The sequence below is a fragment of the Marmota marmota genome, unplaced genomic scaffold (genome assembly GCF_001458135.2).
Source record: "Marmota marmota marmota unplaced genomic scaffold, marMar, whole genome shotgun sequence".
Classification (NCBI taxonomy): domain Eukaryota; kingdom Metazoa; phylum Chordata; class Mammalia; order Rodentia; family Sciuridae; genus Marmota; species Marmota marmota.
In genome coordinates, this window is record NW_026000001.1 from 5,247,447 (window position 1) to 5,255,822 (window position 8,376).

At 36.4% G+C, this 8,376-nt stretch overlaps 1 long non-coding RNA gene across 3 annotated transcripts in view; it reads right to left on the bottom strand.

Annotated features, from left to right (window-relative positions):
• Positions 1-36: 36 nt before the first annotated feature.
• LOC107157064 overlaps positions 37-8,376 on the bottom strand; it is a 56,045-nt gene continuing 47,705 nt past the window's right edge. For 2 of the 3 annotated variants that reach the window (XR_007349346.1, XR_007349345.1), the window contains 5 exons: positions 4,975-5,039; positions 4,334-4,429; positions 4,104-4,199; positions 1,281-1,361; positions 37-1,096 (listed from right to left, as the gene is read on the bottom strand). This is a non-coding gene — a long non-coding RNA (uncharacterized LOC107157064). The remainder of the gene's footprint in view (positions 1,097-1,280; positions 1,362-4,103; positions 4,200-4,333; positions 4,430-4,974; positions 5,040-8,376) is intronic. The other variant, XR_001505441.2, reaches the window with a different exon arrangement.

Sequence of the window (8,376 nt, forward strand, 5' to 3'; positions counted from 1 at the left end):
AAAAAAAAAAAAAAAAAAAAAAAAAAAAAAACAAAAGTACAACTTCAAATATAACAACCTAAAAGGCCATCATCTATAGACAGATAGTATATAATGCTAACTTCCAATACTAATAGAGACCCTACTTAAATAAAAGGGACAAAGATGATTGTAAAGTTATAAACATTAAAGTTAAAGCCAGGTATTCTTACTTTAAGACTGGATTGCTGGATATAAAAGATCAAGGCTTAAAGATTAAGGTTAAGGGGGGTGGGGGTGGGCAAGAAAACAAATATTTGGATCTTCTCCTCTGAATCAGCTTGAACCCAGGGAACAAGTGAACTTCTCTAAGAGCTTTGCAACTCTGGTTCACATGACCTCCCAATCAGGTGAATTACTGGGACCTTAAAAAAAGAAATCCAATCAGTACACATACTCCAAAAGAGGAGAATCACTGGAAAAGATAGATATCCCTGGTGTTTCCGAGGGAAGCCACATGGTCAGTGAGATCTTGACTTATCCTGGTGGATGGCATTAGCAGAGCTAAACAGCTGCTCATTAGTTCCCCAATAGAGACCCCAAGAGAACTCAGCTGACTCTTAATGATAAATAAGAACAAGGTCACTTTGACCAGCTTGATCTTGAATACCTAACAAATACACTTAAAATGAAAACAGAGGTCATTTCAATAAAAAGATATTTTACAAAAATCAGATGGCATTAAGTAACTTAACTAAATGTTGTGTTATATTCTTGATAACTCTGGCCAGTTAAAGATTTACATTCCCAAATTTAGCTTTGTCCTCTCTGGCCTTTTAGGCCTTATTATGAGGACAACTTCTCAGCTCTGACACATCCTGGTGAGAGATTATTGATTTCTATCATCTTCAGGATATTCATTGACATGTTCCAGATGATAAAACATTTATCTTGTATTAATCTCATATCAGTACTCATGTCTTTATGCTTCTTTCATAGACACACCCATTCCCTGTTGAGTCTCAGGACTAAACATGCAAGGTCATTCCAGGAGAATTGGGCTGCATGTAATAACCACACAAAGGCAGAGAAACACCTTTTTCTTCGGGTAATGCGATGGCTCCTGCAACCTTGGGGTCTGTGAAAAGAGAGAGAGGAGCACAGGTTGAACCCTTTCTTGGGAAGAAGCCATTCAAATGAGGCAAGGGGTAGGATTACAAGGGAACAGGTGAGTGTAGCTCAACTGCTGCCCACATGGGCAGCTGAACTTAAGGTTGCTCATGTGAATTTCTAACCAAAGAAAACACAGACACACACTTTACCTTTAATCAAGCTTCAGGATGGTTTCTCCACTCTCTGCCTCAGGCTCCCCAAATGGGAAAGCAAGAGAAAGTCATGGGAGGCTTGTGAGAGAGAATGAGCATATTTAGAAGTGGGCTTTTATTGGGGGACCCTCATTCTTAGAAAGTTCCATCCAAAAAAACATCAGAAGTGGCAGGGTTACAAAGGACAGGTGAGTGTAATTTGACCCAAAGGGTCATGGTGTGACAGGCCTACATCTGAAGATACACCCTCAAACTTCTTGGACCAGGACAATGTCCAGATCACTACAATATGTAGTGCCAGTCAAAGTCTCTGCCCCCTAGGATGGAAGGAGCAGATCTTTCAGAGTGGCTCCCCATACTCAACCCTTTGGGTGCCATGCCTTATTATCCAAGCAAGGGAAAAAATGGAGTATGAGTCATGGCACTACTGCACCAAACTACAGTGCTCTTTCAGATCCCCATGATGCCTCATGACTAAAGGTGCCTGAATTTGGAGTAGCTACCCACAAATTCCCCTTGATTAATATTTAAAGGCAATTGGGTACTACATGATTTAATCACCCAGATTCTCGGTCCAAGGTCATCATAATCTACTATTGAAACACAAAAAGAATTAGTAGAAAACATATCATTTCAATAATATAGTCAACTTGCAAGATCCAGGTTATTATTATTACTCTGACAAACACTCATCCGAAGATTTTTAATCTTTTCTCAATTTATTGGGAAGCATTGTGTTTGGCCACAGTAACCCAAATAAATTTAATTGGCATAGCATTTAAGCCTATCCACAAACCATAGAGCAGAAGGCTCATTTGCATTATTCAGAATATTGTCTTCTAGAGCATTTTAACTTAGTTCAAATTCTTCCATCACAACTTATCTGAGTATGAAAGATCTTGGAAGTAATTTAAGTCAAATCTTAAGAAAATTCACATGTTGTAAGTTTAAACCATCATCATAAAGCCCATAATTATAGAAGCAATAAATGATATGTAATGTAGTCACTTCAAGGATCATGAGATCAGGAGCTTGCCTAGGTCTAGTTAATTGGCATGCACCTGTTTCAAAGCCTGAATGTTAACTTGAGCATATTATAGGTCTGAAATATTAGCTGGCAATAACTAGTGATACAATAAGATAAGTTGTATTCTTACCAGCTACAGGATATTCATCACCCTTTCTCTTAATTCTCACATTGAAGGAGTTTTTTAGGTCTGTCAGTAATGTAAATATTTTGAAGGTAGAAGTCAAACATCAAAACATCCTTTTGGGTGCCAACTCACTGAGGATTAGGTTATTACAATAAACGTCCAGGTGTTATGGCATCCTTGCATAATCAGCTTTGTCAATTCTGGGAAACCAGCCTAAAATATATCCACTATTTCTAGATATCTTGTGTTGCACTGGCAAGACACTTGCACAATCTAATCACTTAGGAAAAGTGTCAATTCCTACTGTAGAATGAATAGGAGAGTAATATGTTGGTGGATATCTTATGTACATATAGAAAAAATCTATTTTAATAATCTTTCTGACAATTGTCCAGAAAAATAAATATAGTCTTAACTTTTAAGGACCAGCATGATTGGCTGGTTTAGGTTTTTTATATGCTGTCTTTTTCTCAAAAGATACTCCCAGACAGTCTGTTTATCATAAGATCAACATATAGGAATAATTGAACATTACAGTCAGTACAATTAATCTAGTTCATGAGTGGACTTTCCAATCCACACTTCAAGGCACATTAAAGGTGGACCTGAGAATGAGTCCATAGAAATCTCTTCACAATTTTTACTTACCTGAAAAGCTCATGAAGCTGCATGGCTATAAATTCTGCAGTTGGGAGATTTACCTTACTATTTCAGGCTTTTCAGTCATTTCCATGATGAGAGGTTTCAACTCTCCTTTGAAATCTGATTTAATTTACTGAATCATGTTGAATAACAGTAAAACTCTCAATATTACAATTTAAGAAAAATTTTTTTAAATGTTTGTAAGATCTAGTATATGCTTACAAACATTAGATATTTATAAGGGGTCCTCTTTTTCCCCTTTCTTTATTTAAAAGACTGGTATAAATCATAGTATCATTAACTTAAATTATAGGGAGCCCTCTATCTCTTCTTGAGAGAAGTTTCCAAAATATCTCTATATCTCAGAATATTATCCTTTAAATAGGTGTCTCTCAATTGTCTTTGAGAAAATATGGTTAAGCTTACTTTCCAGTGTAGGAAGTAGTATGTAAATCTTACCATTTTTTATGGATAATAGGTCCAATCAAAGAACTTATATAATACCAAAGAATTTTCAACAAATTTTGCAAACTTTATATCTCAAAACCAATGTACCACTTTAATTTGAAGAATGTCAATGTTCTCCCAAATCTCACAACTATCCAGCAAAAAAAAAAAAAAAAAGTAATTTGTAAATTTCAGCAAGGTCTTTGAAGCCATCAAATTTAGTCTCTAAGGAGAATTGTCAAATTTGGGATCTAAGTCAGCAGTTAAATATATTTAGTGTTTAATCAAGGATGTGAATATATTTACTAAAATTAATCCTTGCCTTAAATAATGAGAATCATTAGGCAATAAAGACCATATCACATCAGCACAGTAGAATCAAGAAAATAGCCTGAAATACTCTTGAATTAATCAGTATGAAAGATCTTGGGAGTAATTTATAGTCAGTCCAGTACATATAAATCTCTTTTTCAATTGTTTAACTTTCTATATCATCTGTCTACATAATAATATAAATATTTTTCTTTTTGGAAAATACTTTTATCATTAAAATCCAGAATACAAAGACTTGTTTTACCCAAAGATGATTCATTACTTCCTCTTAGGACCTCCAATGTGTGCTTTCTCTCTGTGGAAGTATCTTCTTTTCCTTTTAGTATTCTCCCTGGTTTTCCTTTGAAACAATATTTGAAAACCTTAGAATCTAACAAATTATTTTACCTTGATAAGAAGAAACACCTCAAATGAAAATATAGTTAAAGCCTTTGGATATTTCTGTAGACAGAATTAATTATATTTGTTTATTACCTTATAAAGTTTGTAAAACAATTTGAGACAGATTACTTGATGGTTGTATTATCTCTTGAAAGTAAATTTGTAGTAAAATACATTTATCTCAAATACCTGTAATTAAAAGGCAGAGCATCAGAGAAATGCATGTATAAGTAATATATAAATTATGTGTTTTCTGTTGAAGAAAAACAATTAGATAATATATATTAATTAAACAATTAGACATATATGCTAATTATTTTATGAATTAACAACTACAGGTTGTCCAAATCCCTAGAAAAAATATATATTAAGAATAAGGGCATAAATTATAATTGTATTAACTTTATGCAACCACGTGGTTCTTATGATATTTGGATCCATTTTAATTTTCCTTCAATTAGTAGTGCATTGTTTTATATTTCTGACGTAACATATTAAGATCCTTCTTTATACATTTACTTATGTCTTGTAATTTTATACTCAGGAATGAGAATGAGGTCTTTGATTATCACAGGGACATTGCCAGCTTTTGTCCCTGTGACAAGCAAATGCCTCCTCATAACCTTCAAAATTAAAAGCAAAACATAAAAAAGCATNATATATGTCTCATAATTGTTACATTATCTCTGCAATTTTTCTTAATAATACAGAATAAAGAAAAAAAGGTAAGTTACCTTTGAAACTTTGAAAAAGTTAGGCTCAGGGATGCAATGTAGAAACAGGTGGAATTAAATTTTGCCTGAAAAAGACCTTTCATTAGTATTTATAGGTGGATATTGTTGAAAATGCAGTCTCTGTGCAGCTCCTGGTAGCAGGGATAAAACAGGAAGTACAGGCTAGTGGCTGGAAAGTGGGACCAGAAGTCCTGTCTGAGTGACAGTGAAAGGACCAATGGGAAGCCGGGAAAATACAGGAGGCAGGACCAGGAAACCAGCTTGGGCCTTCCAGGCTTCCTGTTGTTACCATGGTGATGGAAACAGCGGGGACCAGCTGTTCCTTGTCTGGGGCAAAGGCTCCCTGAGCTTCCCTAGCCACTTGCATTCCATTTGATTTGTTTGTATTTTCTGCAGCTGGGGAGGGTCCTAGGGTGGGAGGCAGCTTGCCTTGTCTCTGCTCCCTGTGTTTGCTGAAGCTGGTGTTCTTCTGTCTTTCTATTTTCCCTTGCAGCACATGGAACTTTAAAATGTGTGTTTTAACAGCAGATGCCAGTGTTACTATTAGATCTTAAGGCAGTCTGCATTTGGCACCTAGGTCGGGTTGTTCAAGGGTTAAAAGCACTGCTGGTGGTAGGTCTAGTTACAGACCCCATTATAGAACAGTGGCTAAAGTCTTTTGATTCTGATGTGGTAGGTCAAGAATGTAGCAAAGAGGTTCAGCATAAACTGAGTATTCACAAGAACAATAGAAAAATAAAATTCACTTCTCTACAGGTAAAGAATCCTTGTATCAAGTATTATCACAAAATCTTTCTTTTCTTTTTCTCACTCTGTAAGTGCAGACTTCTAGTGCATAAACCCCAAAAAAATTTACCTAATATTTCAAAATATAAAGATTCATAGAAACAATCCAAAAAAGTCCACAGAAGCACTTTTCCCATGGGAGAGGATTGAACTTAACAACATATCCCATGTCATCTTAATAATTCTTTACATTTATTTAGAATCTCTAGAATTGTAAAAACTGATTTTTTTCTCTTCCTAAAGACAAAATATTCCAACGTATTAAAAAGTATAATGCCACAGATTTTTCTTCTAATTCACTTACTTTCTACAATTCAGCCCACAAGAAGACCCAGTCATGAGCCATGGCACTACCACACCAGACTACAGTAATCTTTCAGATCCCTGTGGTGCATCAGGACTTAAAGGTGCATGACTTTGGAGTGGCTTCCCACAATATCCTGTATAGGTGGTGGAGTTTGGGTTTTCTTTGCGTAAAGCAGTCTAGCTGTGAAATACAGCCAAGAAAAGAAAGCAGCAAAAAAAAAAAAAAAAAAAAACCCACACTACACAGAAAGTAATTTTGAAAAGCAGGGGTGAGATGGCTCTTTGACCTTACAAATCAAGCTTCCACACTGGGAAGAGTGAGCCCAAATTTGCTTTATTATATATGGAGAAACTTCACAGATTTTCAATACAATATTCTTCTGCCAAATAAGGTAGTAGGTGGGCTGTCCAGGCCCAGTGGGTCATACCTAATTCTGAAGCTACAAGAGCAGCCCCTTCAGCCAAGGTAAGACTGAAATCACTTGCAATGCATAATTCATGAAGTGGGAGAAGCCACAAAATGACTTGCAATGCCAAACCAAAATCTCCGTGGCTCAAGGCCAAGTGAAGACAATAAATAGTTCAGGAGCGGCTTCCCACATAAACCGCAAGTTAACTTTACAACCTGTTCTTCACATGGACCCCTTGACCAAACCTATCTCTAAAAGGGGACTGCAACTGCTTCTCCCACTGCCATGATGCCCCCTATAACCCTTTAGCAGCAAGAGTGATCCTCACCCTTTTTATTATAGCAGCAAGGAGTCCATAGAATTAGATAGGGAAATAAAATAAAAATATCAGTCACTGTAGAGAGGCAATTGGGTCAGATCACAAAAAAATGGAGACTGGTTTGGTTCCAAAAAGTTGGAGACCACCTCTGGGGGATTAAATGTTAGTACCTTCATAGCCCTTCCTCCACCCTACCTAAGATAACATACTCCTGTTCCAACCTGTTGTTAAGTCTCTTCAACAGGATCAAACTGAAGCTCATAAATTCCTTAGGGAGAACAAACCCCAAGAGACCACTGATTTCCAACACCCATTCCAGACAGGAGACTATGTAAACAGCACTAAGGTGTCTGCTGAATAAAGAAAGAAAGAAGAAGAAGACAGAAACAAAAGCAAAGAGTAAATGGCCCTCAGAGGCCCCAACCACCCTCTAAATATAAGAATAGAACATGTTGCTCATGTTTGTCTATTACTCAGACTGTTTTATAAAACCCTAGCTGCTAAAATAACATATTTTGTCAGTCAAATTATCATATGTTTGGCAATTACAACCTCTTCCTGGATTCAGAAGGTAAATCAAGGGTTTGATCATTTCTAGATAAAATTGGAATATTATGGACCAAACTACATGTGCCTTGATCAAACAAACTCCATTTTACCTTTAGACTCCATTTCATAAAAGAAAGATTTGTTCCACGAGAAACCTCTGCCTCTACCACCTCCTGCCAACCACACACTTTTTGGCAAGCCATGGTGGTTGAAAAATGTTTTTCTTATTCTTATACAATGTATTATCAAGAAATACAGTTGTAAGATGCTCTCTTTTAGTTGATATTTCTCATGGGAAGTGTACTGTACCTTGAACTGGGTCATTCTGACCCACCTACTATATAGCTATGGCTTTGAATTACTGGTAGTTTGCAGGTTTGGGCTACAAAAGAGATACCCTACTTTTTGCAAGGGGTTGAGATATGCAGAGGCAATGTGGTCAGTGGCCCTTGACCAGAAAGTGAATAAATGTCCATGTCTTCCTTCAAGCCTCATCCAGTGATTTATCTAGAACATACCACAACACCAGACTCCACTCTTCACTAAAATCAGTACCAGAGGCCATGAGCCTCATTGGTGACCTGGGAAAGCCCTGAATTCCAGTGATACACTGGGAAAAGCTTTCAACACCAATTAGACACCAGTGAAGGCCTGAATAAAAACCGAGAGACAATTTTTAAGGCCTTTAAAATTGTACAAAATTATGGAACACATTTGAGTACCCCTGAAATAATATGGACAACACTGAATCATAGCAAAATTTTGGAGATTGTCCTGAGAACTACTGATACACTGTGGAAAGTATGAATCCTTCTAAGGAATATGGACAAAAAACTTGAGTTTCATTGTTGAGGAGAAAAAAAAAAAAAAAACAAGAAAAATCAGGGAAAGGTCCACAAACTCATTTAGAGTTGGTGGAGGTCCAAAACCCCACGGAGAAGCTACTAAAGGCTTTTACTCTCACAGAAGCACTGAGGGAAAATCTGAGACCCAATCATATCTGAAATCTAAAAAAAAAAAAAAAAAAAAAAA